Raw genomic sequence first — 13686 nt, forward strand, 5'->3', positions numbered from 1 at the left:
TGTTGATCACATTGTGGCCTTCGATATTGAAATCCGTACTAAAGCACCTTCACATGGAAGCTTATTCAGCCAGAAAATGAACCCTTGTCCGAGCCCTCATTCCAGCTTCCAGGACCCGAGATGATCAAACAAATTGAAATATGAAAGCCAAAGAAAATGACCCTCACTTAGCCGTGAAATTCAGCGTACAGATGAGGAGGAAAATCAATTCTGTTACATGTGTGATTGTTCCTTTGATGGAGGTAATGACATGTTAATTAGTGTGTGTGTGTGTGTGGGTGCTGCTCATACATGTGACCCTCAGTCTGCGGGGTTTTTTCAGGATACAAAGCACCTCATTAGCATTTTGACAGCGTCCAGCATGCAGGAGGACATTACTAATCAATCCCACGCCCATGAAATTCAGACGCTGATCTTTTTCTGGAGGCCAAGAACAGTTTATATTTCTGAACCTTGTGCCCGAAGAAATCTCTGCCCCCCCGTTTAAAACACTCTAAAGTGGAGACAAAGCAATTAAGAAAAACATTGAATTAAATGTTCTTAGTGTTGAAGCACTCTTCGGAGAATTAAACCTCAAGGTTACTTTATCACAGAGTTTTTAAATCCCACCAATAGTAAAGTTAAATGGTAATTTAAATGCCCAGAGCAAAATAAATCAATGGGTTTCCTTCCAAATTGAATTAAAATGCCACCCACTAAGAAATGAGTGCTGGCACCACAGTTTTTTTTGGGGTTAAATGAGTCATTTTAAGACCTTTGCTTGCTTGCATGATTTCTTAAAATTTTAATGATAGTAAATGTGTTTTAATATATTGACCCATGACATTCAGACTTTTAAAAACTGGATGTGAAGCAGTAACATTTTCCCAAAAAATCACTTACATTTCTTTAATTATTCATTTTGTTTCTAATTGGGACTCTGATCCTTGAAAAACATGAAGAAGCTCCCAGGGGTCAGTTTACTGAGTATTGGACACAAAATGGGGACAATGCACGTCCCCAAAATGTAAATCATTACATTAGATTGAAGACTAGTTTTTTGTTTAGGTTAGGGTAAGTCTCCAGGAAACTAATGAAAGTCAATGTTATGTCCCCAAAAGTCATGAAAATGTGAATGTGTGTGTGTGTGTCTTGAAGTTACAACCTGTTTTAAGCTTGATCCAAGAGGGGGATTTAACATGTGATATAACTTAATATAGATTTATTTTAATTCACCAAAAGAGAAACAAGATAGACAGAGAAACAAGATGCAACCAAACCATTAAGTCTTCCAGTTTTCTGCAGGGCGAGACAGAGTTAATTAAAGGTGCAAGTAATTAAGTTAAAGTAGGATAACATCGCTATCTTGTAATCTTTACGTGTGACGTTCTTCTAAAGTTAATGTGCAATTATGAATCCCACAGCATTTCTTGGCAAGAACTGGCCTGTGTAGCTAGTTAAGGCAAAAGGGATAAGTTAAGGTTAGGCATTGACCTCAAGTATTTAGGGTTAGGATAGAAAGATATGTGAACAAATAATACCCTGTATTAAGGGACAATTTTACTTTCATAAAGTTGGAAAACTCACAAGAGTCAGATAGAAACAAAGGTCAAATGATGGTCAAATTCAAAGAAGCAAGGCTCGGGATATCCTGCCTTAAAAACAAAAACAAAAATCCTTTATTTCCTCCAACTTGACAAAACTCCCTGTGAGCCACAAGAAACATTTGACTAGTGTTTTAAGTAAATTAATCAGATTCTGTATCAAAATGTATTCAAAACAATTACACATCTCCATGCCAATGCAGTCATTTCCTAGCCAGGTGATGCTAAAGTATTGATGATGTTTTGATGCATTAAACTATAAAAAACGAGGTTTCTCAGTGACGGGTCAAAAGCTCAATTCTGCGTGCACTTCTGCATGGATAGATAAAAGCGCCTCAATGCATTTGAGATACACCCTGATATCCATCTGGTTTAATCCAGCTCAGGAAATGACTCTCATCACGTCGCTCCTGCTTCTTCATTTCTTGCACGTCCCACCTCAGAAACACGCACTCCCCGATTGTAGGCACGACACGTCCCAATCAGCAGCAGACCTTTGAGTTTCACTCAGATATTTTCACACTGTGGCCTTTGCCATGAGCAGGGCAGATGGCCAAACAGATCCTGAACCACTTCCAATGTTTTTCCAGCATCCAACTTCAACACTCGACGGGCCACAGCTGTTGTGGAAAAAAAGTTGTTGTTTTTTCGGATGCTGCTAATTGCACAATAGAATTCACGAACGCGCATGAAAGTTCAGGAGGTAACGGAGAGCTCATCGGGGGATGGGGAAAAAAGAAAAATATGGATTGTATTTTGAATTGATGTATTGGCTCCCATGTGTTTGTCTCATTTTCTTCACAGAGGATGGCCACGAGGTAGCGATGGGGTATAAACAACAGATGGTACGCTTTATCAACGGCGAGCACTCGGCTCCTCTGCTCAGCCTTCGTGCTTTGTCTTTGCACTTAAGTATTGTTTTCTTCAAGTCCATTCCAAACCAGGCTTCCTTCCTTCCTCCCACCCCTCCCCCCAAAAGCTCCAGGACCTGAAGTGCGTATACGTGCAGTCATTTCCCATCCACTCCCTCCTGGAAATCCCACTCTGACGCCCGACAATACCCAGATTCCCTCGTGCAATTACACTTCAAGGACTTAATCACACCGGTTGACACGCGCCGCTTTTTTCTGCCCCAGGATTCTCCTGTTTTTTTACCTCTCCGATTGACTCCCCGGCTCCGACTTAATTACTGATTTAATAGGGTTTTTTCGTTTTCCACTCAACATCTGTCTCTTCGAGCCCGTCGGTGTCTTCAGATCGCAGGGATACCCGTTAAGAGAAGGTTTAATTAGCAGTGTGGACAGCTGGGAGTGTTGCTTGTATAAGAAATGGCCTTTTTGTTGGAGAGTTCTCTGTCAGTCTTTCTCAGGGATTGCTGCTGTGATGAGGACGGAGATGGGTTTCAGAATGTTTTATGTGTGTGTGTTTTTCTTCAGGCTCTCATTTAACCCGTCACTTTAGCTTTTCCACTGCAAGGCCTTCTTATGTAACATTTAACGTTCCCTTCTTATAACAAGGCTGTCTCCGTTTTGAAATACAAGAGTGCTGAGAATATTCAGTGATTTTAACAATTGATTAATCCTTTTGAAGTGCTATAGCAAATAAAAAACCCTCCAATGGGAACACTTGCAACTCCATCTTCAAGGACAAGATATCAAATGAAAGACAGCACCTTGGACTCTCTCATTTATTAGATAAACAATTAAATAAATTAAATCAAACGCAATAAATCAATTGATAAATATTAAGTCCTAGAATTAATATTAAAAAACAAACTTCACTCATAGCGGAACACGTTTTTTAAGCTAAAGGCTAAAGCAAAAAAAAAAAAGCTTTACAACGTAGCTAGTTGTTGAGAAATTTCACTCAAAACCACAAATGTCAACCTCAAGGTGGCGCTAGAGGAAAAGTATTCATCCTCTAGAGAACATGAATGTATTTACTAAATTTCATAACCATCAATCCAGTTGTTGTGGATATTTTTCAGTCTGGACCAAACTGCTCTGCAGCTAGTGTGGCTAAAAGCAAAGATAAGGGATGACAATAAAATACAGGATAAAAGCAATGTTAGTGTGCATGTGTATAAAATATTCTGTGAACACAAACACACACATGCACACACACACACTCCTCTTGGAGTCTCTCCATGAGGCTCTTTTGATCTGCAAACCACAGAAGAGCTGAGTGGCTTGTTTCCGTCTGACCTTTGTGGTTTGGAGAGGAAAAGCATCAATTGGCATCAGTCTTTGTGACGGAGCGCTCGTCCTTCATCGCTTCGATACTGCGTCAATGACGATGACAACAAAGGAAGTAAACAAACCGGGGAGCAGTTTGGAGAGAGCAGACACTTTTCTTTATGAGGTGGTTCGGCAAATTCAACCCTATGTTTATTCGTAGATTGTGTTCTATGAAACAGTTTTATGATTCTGACTTCAAAATAGGTTTGAAGACCTGAGATTTGCAATCTATTACATTGAACTCTTTGTTAGCCTCGTTCTTATATCAATATATAATCGTTATTGTCACAAGGTTATGCAACCGTCAGCAAAAAACATTTTATAAAATCTAAAGGAAACCCAGGGGACAAACAATGAATAACCTTGAAGGATAATGTGAATTTACTCTTTTAGTGCATTAATAAGGTTGCTGTTTGAAAGTTTTGTCAGAGCGTCCTTGAACACATCACAAAAGAGTTTGGGATACAGTTGTTGCAACTGATATTTATCGCATATCAATATTTATATTTAATAACTTTGGAGATCCTCTGAATTTCCTTTTTTTACCCCCAAAAATGACCAAATACCTGCAAAACTAATGACATTCACACCAGCATTATCTCTACTTTATGTTCAGTGCAAATTAGCTAATGTCAGCATGCTAACATGCTAAACTAAGATGGTGAACATGGTTAACATAAAACTGCTGAACATCAGCATGTTAGCATCGTCATTGTGAGCATGTTAGCATAGCTAGCAAGGCTGCACATTCTTAAACCTCGGTTATACTTTTTGCAATGCAACAAGCATAAATCAATCTTTATTTTTGTTGATTTTTATCCTGTAGCTAGTGCAACACACAGAAGAAAATATGTATAATATATGTAAGTTTGTAAATTGCATGGGCCTTTAAATGACTGCAATACTATTTTCATTTGGCTCAAGCTCCACTGACACAAACCTACTACTACTTATTTCTTCATGGCTGTTTTTTCCTATCTTCCTCAGCCCATCAAATGGCGGTGACCTCCCCATCGGAGAACACATCCCGGCCAGCGTTTCACACCCGGCCGTCCACTCTTTCCCCCCTGTTGCGCCGGTAATCGCTTAAATCGCTGCTCCTCCTCTCTCTGACCTGAAAGGCTCTCCGACGCGTCCGTTTGTCCCACTGGGCCCCACATTCCAGCCATCTTTTCCACCTTTTTTATTGAGCCTGTGTTCAAATCTGTTGACGGAGAGACACAATAACCTGTTGCTCTTAACAACAGTTATTTTATCCACTCATCTCTGCACTATTTATAGCCTCAAAAAGATGGCGTATCAAATTTATTCCCCCTCTCTTCTGAATTCAGCAAAAGCTTGCAAACTCTGTGTGCCCTCACTGGTCCCAAGAGGGTGTTTAAATGCATTTTTCTACTCGAAAAACACTTCATCCTCAATTTTTGGTGGTTCCTTAATTAGATTTGCGTCACAGATTATTTGCCGTCATCGGTGACAGAGCTGTGAAACGAGCTGAGGATCAACGCCGCAGGGAGACGACCTTTGCTGCAGGTGTTATAAATGTACATTTGCATATTTTTATATGAGGAATGTGGTTCTGGCTCTCTCTTTCTCCCACCCACGCGCTCTTAACAGCCTCGTGTGTTTTGATAGTTCAAAGAGGCATAAACTGAAAATTAATTCTGCAAAGCGCCCACTCTCTCCATTTCACTGACGTTTCTTGCCGTTTGCCGATGTATTTTCTCCGACTGTCCCGTCGCAGGTTTAATTTATTTACCCACTTATTGATTCAGATAGTTCCCAGCGATGCAAATTATTGGACTATACTGGAGTATTGACTGTGGAAAAGCTTTTATTGTGCCATCATCACAGAGGCCCCGCGAGCCGATTTCTGCAAGTGGTGCATTTCTTATGCTCACAATCATAAAGGCAGACAAGCATTATTATGCACACACACACACACACACACACACACACACACACACACACACACACACACACACACACACACACACACACACACACACACACACACACACACACACACACAAAGAGAGAGGCAAACACCTGCACTTGCTCAGTGTGAGACGAGCCGCTTTTCTTCTCAGCCCTGCTCCAGCTTGTCTAATCCATCAGTTGTGGATAAAGCGCTACGCCAGCCGTTTTCACTAAATCCTCCACCGTCAAAGTCATCATCCCGGCCTGTCTGTCACACACCAGACCCCTTCAAAAGATTTTAACATTGCACTGCACACACTCTTTGTTTTTGTCCCTTTTTCTAAAGTGTCAGTTTGCCCAAATCCCCCCCCCCCCCATAATAACTCACTTACTCCTAGCTGTGTGACTGAGCTTTTTCATTTGTCTTCACTTTCTGCTGTCAAGTTGGGCCTCTTAACATAGGAGCCTATGGGGATTGACTCAGCCTCAAGTGGCCATTTGAGGAACTGCAGTTTCCTAAGGTTGAAGCCGCCCTCGTCAAGTGGACCTATAATACCTGGTCATGTAATGACCCCTTAACAAAAAACTCTGCAGATCCTCGTCTGGTTATGCATCATCGCAGTTCGGGCAGCACACGCAGACGAACAACTCCTTACATGCAGCTCCCCAGGTTGAGCTAGCAAGGGGGTCAAAGGTGAGGGAAAAGGCAGAAGAATTTGACATGAGCAAGTTAATAAGGAAGGTGTCATTATTTAATATTAATATAATACATATATGAATATCACTTAGATAATAATCTGCATGAGAAATAAAGAGAAACTAAAATATGTTTTATAATAATGATCTGCCTATAGTGATCAATCATAGTGTTTCCTGTATGTCTCTACATTTATTAACAAAATTAAGGCAAAATACCTCAGAAAAAACTAACCATAACCAAGAAAAACTGTCAAAATTAAAAAAAGCTGAAAAAGTAGAACCTTGTGGGGACCAGATTTTTGTCCCCAGAAGGGGGGTGAGTCCTCACATGGCATTAAAGGTAAACACACACACACACACACACACACACACACACACACACACACACACACACACACACACACACACACACACACACACACACACACACACACACACACACACACACACATTCATTCATTTTGACCTATAATCATAGCTATATACTCTTAAAGACACAGTAAGCTCTGATTTAATAAGGACATTCACACCCCACTTGACCACCTCAGTAACAACCGTCTGTTTGGATAAAATAAAATAAAATATGGGGAGACCACTTATGTGCTTTAAACTCCCTAAAATAAAAGCTTTTATACAAAAAATCGTTCTTGTCACATTTACTTCTATTTTTTATTATGATTGGGTCCCAACACAATCAACTTTATTATATTCAACTTCCTTTTAAGGCTCACCTGATTCAAAACATCCAAACATAATTAGAACACGAGAGACTGATGTGTTTGTAATTTATTACAAACTGCACCAGGGATAAAAAAAGATCAAGCATTTTAAAGGGGTAAGACATACACAATATTTCATTTATCCATCAAAGACAAATTTTAATGACTTTGATAAATGTCAGAATTAATTTCAGACTCTGGCTTGTGCTTTTAAACTCCATATCCCCTCTGGATGTAATGTGATGTGTGTGTGTTGTTAATAGAAATGTACAAAATTCTGCAGCGAGAATAATCAGGAATGTCCATACGTACAGCTCATAGATAAGAAATATACATTTAGATTAAATACAGTTAGAGTAAATGCCATAAGGTAAAAGTGCTAAGTGTTTTTCTTCACTGGAATGCAGGAAATGTGCATTTACGAGTTTCCTCCTTTTAAAAGATTCATCAGAACAAGAATAGTCTTTCTAGACGGCCAGACAAGCCTGTAATTATCCTTTGAAACAGCTGAAAGCATGCATGCATGCCTTGAAAGATAAGAAGAAAGAGAGAAAGTCATCCTTAAAGAGAACATGAAGCACATGAGACAAAATATAGAAAATTACATTGAAGCAACAACAAATTACAGTATTAAAATATTCTTTCTAGTAATGTGTTGGATTAGTACAATTAATTATTAATACCAATTTCAAAAATGGATAACCTTAATCATGCTATCAGCTGAAATAAGTTGACTTTTAGCCTAGGGGTCAGGCTTATTAACACATATTTGTTCATATGTATTACCAAAATCTCTCCCTATATTTTTAGTATTACAATATTGTTCATTTAAGGCAGTATAAAATTATTTTAGACCACTAAGAGGAGAGAAAGACTTTAATACAAACTCAAAAAATGAGTTGATATTTGATGATCACCAGTAGAGCAACAATAGCACACTACTGAAAATACAATACAAATACAATTTTAAAAAAAGCAAGCAAAATACTTTGTCATACATCACCTGCTTTACCAAAACACTATGAAAGTACACGGTACTTTTGCACCAGAGGAAATCCTCCCTTTTCCTATTTTGTGCTGAAAAACAATCCAACATGATCGAAAAAATATATGAATTAATAACTTGATTGATATCCACAACTCAAAAGCAGATTAAAACAAAAGTTTACCGTGTTTGTAGTTCAAAACAGGTTTCATCAGCGACAGAAGACATTTCAAAACAATAAATACACCTTATTTTAAATGTTAGAATTGCATGTGTATGTTTATGTATAGGGGAGGTTGTTTTCATAAAAGAGTATTTTTGTAGTTTCAGGGATTTGGTATATAACTTTTTTTAAATTCTGTGTTGAAACTTTCAAGACTCTTATATCAAGCTTGACATGTATGTAGGAGGAATATAAATATCGATTCAAAATATCAATACTTTTGTATAAAAAGAAGATTTTTATATATTACCTCTACAGAATATACAAGTGTTGCTATATCTTAAATGGATAAATAGCATTCATAATCTTAAAATGAGCCTTGGGGAATATTTCTAGAGATAAATAGTAATTATTGTCTTTAATGTGGATGATTCATTCAGGATGTTATCTGTGATTAGTGTTTTCACATGTAAGCAGCGACCGAGTTTGACCGTGTCTGAGGCTCCGTTTTCTACCTGCCATCGATCTGTTTACGCCTCTCGGCCTTAATGAATGCACCGGGGAGGCTGGAGAGGCGGCGTGACGGATTAAAGGAGGTCATACTCCTTTCCAAAAACAAATGCGCCTCATCCTGGGAATATGCAGCATGCAGCTTTCTGCGTGGGCTTCGGCCCGACGAGATGCTCGCTGATGATGCACCGATTTCTGTCCGCCCGAATCCACCTTCAGCCTGACACAAACCGGATAAAGACATGCTCATGACGGGACGTTCAAAGTTATTCACCTGTGTAAACCGCTGTGGTGCCCTTGAGCAACATCCTAATGGTCGGGGAAGGAAATACGTTCTGTTTCTTTCACAGGGAGAAAGTCAGTCTCAGACGGTAAATATGAGGTTTGTCATGTTAAATACTTGCTTAAATACTGCTGGTTTGTCACCACTTTAACATGTACAAACAGCAGAAACAATGGGAAACTACCGACTGTAGACAAACAAAGATAATTGTTTGAAAGTTTTAATTGTGATTTTCATACACAAAGGCAATTAAAGTGCTTTAAGTAATGCATAAAACACATTAAGAGTAACTACATATTACGATGCAATCGCACAAATCAAAAGCAATAACACTTTTTTTTAAATGCATAAAAAAGATCGATTTGAATCAGTTAAGTTCTTGTGAAAAGGAATGGAAAGCATAGACTGGATTTAAATTCAGTTATACCTACTCTAGAGTCATAATATTTTATCCTGCAGCATTAAAATGATCTGAACCAGTTTTGTATTGCTTCATATAAAGATTCACACGCTATCAGACAGTATTCAGTAGATTAGGTATCCGGCAGGTGGAAACCAGACGGAGGCAGCTGCTCTTCACTCACATGGCTGGATCTCCGTGAAGTGTGTCGATGAGTGATGTACGCTGGCAGCTCCCTCGACTGCCGAGTTTTCTCACAAATAATCCTGGACTGATTATGACAGTCGCCTCGCTCTCCATCCATCCCCCTCGCTCTGACGGCGATGTAGCCCGAGGCTCGCCCTTCGCTGCTCGCCCTTCAAAGCCCCCACCTGAGGACGTGGATGTCGGCGCTTGTCACGAATGACCTCTGGTGCTTTGTGTCGAGGGGGAAATGACCTCCCGGCTTCCTGACCTCAAGACCTCTCTGATATCTCCACTGGTTGTCTGTAAAATCGTATCTCTTTCAGATATTCAGGTTGGCTGTCACAAGTAATGTATAATATATGTGTCTATCTAATTAAACAAGATGAGATACATTAACATATAAAGTAAAAATGAGCCTTCATTTATGCCGCAGATGTGAGAAACAGATGCCTGGCAATCCTCGACGAGACTCAAATATTGATTTTTTTAAAATGCCAAACACAGGTAGGACTCTTGTGCACACTGTCACACAATTATTTTCCATCTCAGGACCCCGCTGAACACTAATTGGACAGACGGCAGTGAAGAAATGTCAACTGTGTGGACAGATTATTATGTGAAATGTTGAAAATGTTTCAGTACAGAGTATGCTATGGATGAGAAAACATTTAACAGTGGCTGAATAGGATTTTCAGCTGTATTTATTTGAGCCTAATTGACTGATTTACTTCTTTTCTTCCCTTATGGCTGTGTTTTACAGGTCACATAACCAGCCATCTGCAGGGTTTAACACATATTGGTACATCATTCTGAACACAGTCTCAAGGCAGTTCTTGAAATAGACATGCAATGCAATCTCTTGGTTTCGTGTACAGGGCCACAAATTGTTTTTTGTTTTGCTCGGAGTGACTTTTTTTGCAGACGATGCTACGTTAAAAACGAAAGTACAGTTTTGGCAACAAAATCACTCAGTTAGGTTTTGGAAAAACATCATGGTGGAACTTCAAATAACTCGGTAGGGTCAGGTTGAGGCCACAACACCAAGAGTTAGGTTTAGCTCATTTCTCAACCAAGATAGAAAGAACAGAAAAAGTTTGCAGAGAAAGTATCGATTATTAAACGTGATCCAAACTGAATCTCACCTGAGCTTCTCCGTCCACTGAAATTATAGGAGATTCTCTGACTTTTCATTTCATTTTCATATTTCATTTCTATCTACCTTGCACAACTACTGCATTTTGATAACTCATGCCTCAGGCCAATGCTTAAGGAGTAAGATTCAGCCATCAGATGGTACGTGTTTCCACATGGAAGGCTGATGACAGGCTGTTCGATGCTGGAGGAAAGCAAACTGCAATCGCTTATGAATACATTCGGCTGGAAATCGATTCAGAAATCATCAAGAGACATCGGAGTAGCCATTAGCAGCGTTGATGTGCCCTCAAACACAACTTTTGATCACAAAATAGGAAAGGTAAGACCTAATTTACGCTTAATTATTCGGCTGCTCGTTCAGTGACTTTTGGTCATAGAGAAATGAAATGTAGCGGCTTCTAAATGATTATTTTTTGCCAGTTAAGTTAAGTTTTACTGATTTAGGAGGCTAATCCTTGGGATAACTAACATTAGCATGTTACATTATATGCCCTCTTAATTGCTAGAAACAATTTACTTCCCACTTCTGAAAATGACTGGTAAACATCCTGTGCTAACTAAGTGAATCATAATGAGTTTTATGTGACAATCTCTTTCATTTACTTTGCAGAACATGTGCAACTTACTTTTGACAGCTATATAAGAAACTTGCTGCTTTGTCCACTTTGCAACTGATGTCGTGAGTTAGTCGACACAAAAGTGCATTACATGTGTGCGTGCAATCCCTTCAAAAAATGTGCTTCTTCTGCAGCCTGCGTCTGCACAGCTGGGCTACGGTGTGCGTGACTGGATGCACACAAGTTTGCATGTCTTCATGTCTATCTTCAGCCATGTTTGGTGGCTTCAGGCTCTAGGGACGAGCGGTCGTGTGAAGTGGAGGCAAGGGAGTCTGCACCTGCTGATTTAACTTCACCTTAGAAATAGAAATAGAAATCACCTTCAGTGTAATAACCTGCTGAGGTGAAAACCTGCAGCCATAGGTGGGCTGTGTGTTGATGTGGGACATGGTTGTCATGGGTTGTTAATTAGTGAAGGAAGATTATAAAGATAGTGCATATGTTTTTAAAAAGGGCTGTCTTGGTGTCAAGGTAGGGAAATCTGAAATGATTAACAAGTTACATAATGGGTTTATTTTTTATTGTTTTATCTCTTCAGGCCTATGAATATGTTTCAAAAATAATCTGTAAAGTTCAAATTTGTCTTTGTATTAATGACTATTAGCACATTCAAATATATTAATATATATAGTATTGTTTTAAAGAATCAAAAGCCAAAAGAGGTCGGGAATCTCTACGTTAAAGTATAGAAGGTTCTATATTTTTTCTATATCTTCATAAATGTTGGCTCTTAACACTCACAATGGGGAATGACGCAACCGAATGTACAGTCCAGTGGTTTAAATTATCTCTATGAAGTTGTGGGAATTAAAGGAGAAGATTTAAACATCAAAATTCAAAGCAGCAGAGGCAGAGACTGAGAATGTAAATCACATTTGGTGAATGAACACAAATTAGGGGATATGATGAGCAATAAATTGTGACACAAATGTTTCATATGCAGGCAAAAACATACAATAAATGTTAGTGTTCACCACTGGTTTGTTTCACAAAAACAAATGTACTGTGTTTCCTTTAGGTCTAGGTTGAAAAATACCAAATGATTTAAGGATGAAAAGTAACAGAGACAATAATACATGGAGCTGAGTCGCAGAAACCTGCTGAGAAGAACCATCTTTCAAAGAAAAACATGGGAGATTTCTTCATATATTTATTCATCCCCCATAGGTTCATCTCTGCAAGGAGCCACATCCACAAAAACTCGATCTCTGTGGTCGGACGAAATAAAGAAAGCTGGTAAACAAACTGTCCTGCTGGGATTCTCTGGATTGGCAGCTCAATAAGAACACCATCACAGGGACGACCACCAGCTCTGAAAACATATTCCCAAACCCAACTCCTATTTGACAACGGCTTCATATGAACTCCTCCATCACGCCCCCTCCAGTCCCATCGCTGCTTTTTTCTATTTGTCGAAAAGGGTCTCGGATACCTAATACGCTGCGTGCCAGGTCCAATTTGTCAGATCCAGTTTGCGTTATCTTGCTTCACTTTTCTTTTTTTTTTTTTTTTTTTTGGTCAAGGCGCCTGGGTTCTTTCTCCTGGAGATGAACGACACAAACAAACAAATTGGTCAATCTGAGAGAGAGGAAGTAGAGGGTTTGGAGGACCGGAGGACTGGGGGGGATTTTATTTCTATTATTTAGCCTCCCTCTTTCTAATCCATTTCCTTTGACAACTGTAGTTAACACTTGCTGGATCACTCCCCCCCTCCATCCGGTCATTTCAATCCACAGTCGTAGGCTCCAAGACGAGGGTGTCTGACACTGCCATTAATAATAAAAGGTGCAAAGCAGGCAGGACTGACACAAATCTCACCGGATCAAAAAAAAAACACTGAAATGCAGAATAAAAAAATGTCTTCCCTGACTTGAATAATTCTTTTTTTGGTATCAGACAAAAAGCAGAACATGTTCTTGTGTTCCTTTGTCATCCCTACCGTGGCAGTGTTTCCTATTTATCTCCAGTGTTTGATGATGATCCAGCTCTCTCTCTCTCTGTTATTTTATTCTGGAAGTGGGTCTGATGTGCAATGCTTTGATGCTGCGTTTGATTTTTGGCTTGTTTTTCCCAAAATGGCACAGATTGAAAGGGATCCGTCAAAAAAACAACTGTCAGATTTGCTTCCAATCACTCGGTAATGTAATAATCTCGAGTATTATTTATATCTTGACAGGAAATGATGAGCTTTACTTCTGGAATAAAGACAAGAAGAACGTTATTGTCAGCATT

Source organism: Anoplopoma fimbria, chromosome 21 (genome assembly GCF_027596085.1).
Source record: "Anoplopoma fimbria isolate UVic2021 breed Golden Eagle Sablefish chromosome 21, Afim_UVic_2022, whole genome shotgun sequence".
Taxonomy (NCBI): Eukaryota; Metazoa; Chordata; class Actinopteri; order Perciformes; family Anoplopomatidae; genus Anoplopoma; species Anoplopoma fimbria.